Below are 3,486 nucleotides of genomic sequence, written 5' to 3'. Positions count from 1 at the left end.
AATCAATAATATTGGGTTAAGACCATAATTACAAACTATAGAAATAAGGCCTATAATTACAAACTATAGAAATAACATCGTAATTACAAACTATTGAAATAACATCGTAATTACAAACTATAGAAATAACGTTTAAATCAAGGGAAGTACAAAAATAATACTAAGTTGTGATGTTAAAAAGGGAAACTAAAGCAGAATTGAAAGTGACTATAAATAACTTCTAAAGTTCACAAGTCATACATGATTGTCATCAAAGCAGCCGCAAAAGCTAGAGGGAGCTAGCCTCCTTGGCCAAACTTGTAAAGGACAGAACTCAAATATACCAATTCCACAGTACCAATGGTGAGAATGTAAGTGATTATGAAAAGGATGTGAGCTTTTCATATCATTACCATTATGAGTACTAGGAAAGAGGATGTGAGTGTCATCACAAAAACCACAGCTATTTCATATTTATCTCTGGAACATAAAGTTGCCCTTCGTACTTATCTGATGTACGAACCACTTTTACTCTTGGGAATCATCCAAGTGAAAGTGATTGTTGAATTATTGAGAATGTTCCTGAGATCATTGCTTGGCTTGCTATGATTGATGCTGATACTGCCACCACAAACATTGGCCAATACAATCCTCTGCCAATATAATAGTATACACATATACAATAATATTCAATATCATTTTCATTTGAAAAGACCGGTCTTTTTCTAACTATATAATAGTATACACATATACAATAATATTCAATTCCACAGTACCAATATTCTCATCTTCATTTTTATTGAAAGACCTCTTAATATTAATTAAAGTTTCCTCGATCTAAGGTATCATAGTCTATCGCATTTCCTAAATGCATCATACAAAATAGATATACAAAATTATGGGAGGTGGCTTAAATAATAATAAGCCACCGGACGAACTTTAACTTCTCTTAAAGGAGTGACATTTTTGAAATTTAATGAAACTTTATATAAAGGTCAAAAGCAACTACCTACATATGATTACAATTTATGAAAACAAGAATAGTCATCCCCACTCCATAAAACTATTAATCTAGATCAACAGTTTATACAAATTGCATCAATATTGGAGCCAACTACTAAAATTCAATAACATTTGCATAGAATCGTTATCTTTACTAAACAAAGATAGGTTCAAAAATTTCAGAGAAAAAATGAAAAGAATTCCATTCTTGGATGACAGAATGATGATAAAAAGGATTCTATTCTCAGAAACATATAAGACACACTTGTTAGGTGGTTTCTGCACTTCTATAATTGCAAAAGACCTATTAAAAAATAACATTCATTTTAGAATTCAACCCAATACATCAAAGTCAACATGAAGAATAATAATTATATTTGCAAAGAAAATGCCTTTACCAAACATATAGATAAAAAAAATTATCATACTTAAAGAAAATGCAATTTACCTTATTAAGAGCCTTAAAACTTAGTCTGAAACACTTTTAAATAACCTTGAAGTACAAATAATTAAATACATTATAGTTCCCATTGCATTTCATTAATAACTTCAAGATAAATCACAAGAAAACACGTACATTAATAAATATGTAATTTAAATATTTTAGTTGGCAAACTAAAATATTTTTAAATAGACCTTTTTAGTAGTCCCATTTATTTCAAGAATAAGATATCTAACTCCAATCTTCAAGGCTTAATTGCAAACCTATAAACTGAATTCAAATTTATAACAACAATAAACAAATATTTAAAACTAACTCCAACCTTCTAGATCAACATGATCCTAAGACCAAAATGTTAACAATACGTCATTTTAACCAAACTAGTAAACTCATATCAACACAAGAATATTTATTAAGTCACAAGTTTGGAAGGATAGACCAAACATCATACTTGTAACACAAATTCTTGGCTTGTGGTGATGGTGAGGTTATATTGAACTCTACATGTTTGTAAACCTTTCCACCATGCCCTAACTTCATAAGAACATTACACTTGTTACGATTATTACTAATAGTTGTAGGTATCATCATTACACTTATTATTAACAAAAGTGCACTTTTAAAGCATAGAAAACACTTTCATCAAAACTAAAATGATACAAAATATACTTTAAACAACAATAGTCAAATATAAATTTTGGTAGGAATGTAGAAACTACTTACATAGATTGAATCCCCCAATTTTCAATCTGAAAATCTACTTCCCATACTTAAGATGACTTTCTGGATTGGTTCTTGAAGTGAAAAAAAAAAATCTATGTTAAATGAACTCAACTTGCAAAAGTACCTTGAATTTGATAAGAAAAGACATAAGGCATCACAAGCTTCTTTTGGAGAAGATATCTTGTTATTCAACTCCCATAAAGAGATCTCTATCATATAAGAAAACACCAACAATAATGTGAAAGTACTTGGTCATAGAGTTTTAGATAATGTTTAATTTTTGAAGTCATTGAAAAGGAAAACATACATAAGATATTAAAAGAGTCTCAAGAAGCTAACCTCACTGATTGTCTAATAATTGTAGCATTTATAAGCCGTGTGTGACCACGAAAGGTAAGCACTAGTGATCATCTTAATTTAGAACTATATGAAGCTGAGCATCTAGATAAATATCATAAGGTTTTAACCTTTTAGTAAATGGCACCTGTAAGTCTTAAACCTTCAATTGATACACAAGTACAATTGAGAAAAAATAAGTATTATGACATCGACTCAAAAATTCAGTAAAAAGTAGATTATATGTTTTAATTGAAGGCCTACAATTCAAGTTTCTATGTTTCTGCATAGGCTTAAATATATTGACAGCTCTAGTTAATCTCAATAAGCACCCTTAACCTACGTACTTAGAGAAACATACAAGCAGCCTGAATAATCCCCAACACAAAAAATCTTTATTTTAAATTACCAAAAATCTTCATAAACCAAAAAGGAAGCAAACAAAAATCCTTAAGTGAATTTATTCACAACAAATTCCTTAACAAAAAAGCCACCGAAAGAAAGCAAAACCAAGAAAGTTTGACAAAAGAAAACTCCATAAATACAAGTTCAGAAATAAATAAAAAAATAAGTTGAAAATAGCTTTGCATCAGTAAATGAGAATTTTCAATTGAGATCTAAGGGTGAGAAAATCTAAGTAAATCCAAGTGGGTATGACAGTAAATGAAAATTTTCAAGTGGAATGACAGTAAATGAGAATTTTCAAGAACACTGATCTAAGTAGGAGCTTATAGTCTGACTCATACTCATCACACCATTTGTTCCAGCCAACCTTCAGGTATGGAGCAGGTTTTTTTTTTTTTTTTTTTGGTTTTCAAGAGCCTTTTCCACCAACCTTTCTGTTCTTTTTGGATGGCAACCTTAGTTGTGGAGCAGCCAACCTTTCTATTATATCTACAAACTCAGTGCTTGTAGCTTCCAAGTTATTCCATTACCATCACATCTTGATGGTATTACCTTTCTGGTAGGTAACGACCGTATTGTGTTGAGATTGTCATCACCGG

The 3,486-nt window shown here is 30.3% G+C and overlaps 1 long non-coding RNA gene across 2 annotated transcripts; it reads right to left on the bottom strand.

Moving 5' to 3' along the window:
* Positions 1-1,796: 1,796 nt before the first annotated feature.
* LOC127144520 (uncharacterized) lies at positions 1,797-3,221 on the bottom strand. Of its 2 annotated transcripts, none has more exons than XR_007816306.1 (3): positions 2,486-3,221; positions 2,271-2,355; positions 1,797-1,957 (listed from the first exon to the last, which is right to left on the bottom strand). It is a non-coding gene; the product is annotated as an uncharacterized LOC127144520 (long non-coding RNA). The 2 variants fall into 2 exon arrangements; XR_007816307.1 differs by having other exon boundaries at positions 1,797-1,953.
* Between the last annotated feature and the right edge of the window lie 265 nt (positions 3,222-3,486).

The sequence above is a fragment of the Cucumis melo genome, chromosome 12 (genome assembly GCF_025177605.1).
Source record: "Cucumis melo cultivar AY chromosome 12, USDA_Cmelo_AY_1.0, whole genome shotgun sequence".
In the NCBI taxonomy this organism is placed as follows: Eukaryota; Viridiplantae; Streptophyta; class Magnoliopsida; order Cucurbitales; family Cucurbitaceae; genus Cucumis; species Cucumis melo.
The sequence above is the reverse complement of the archived record's forward strand: the minus strand, read 5'-3'. Positions and strand labels throughout refer to the sequence as shown.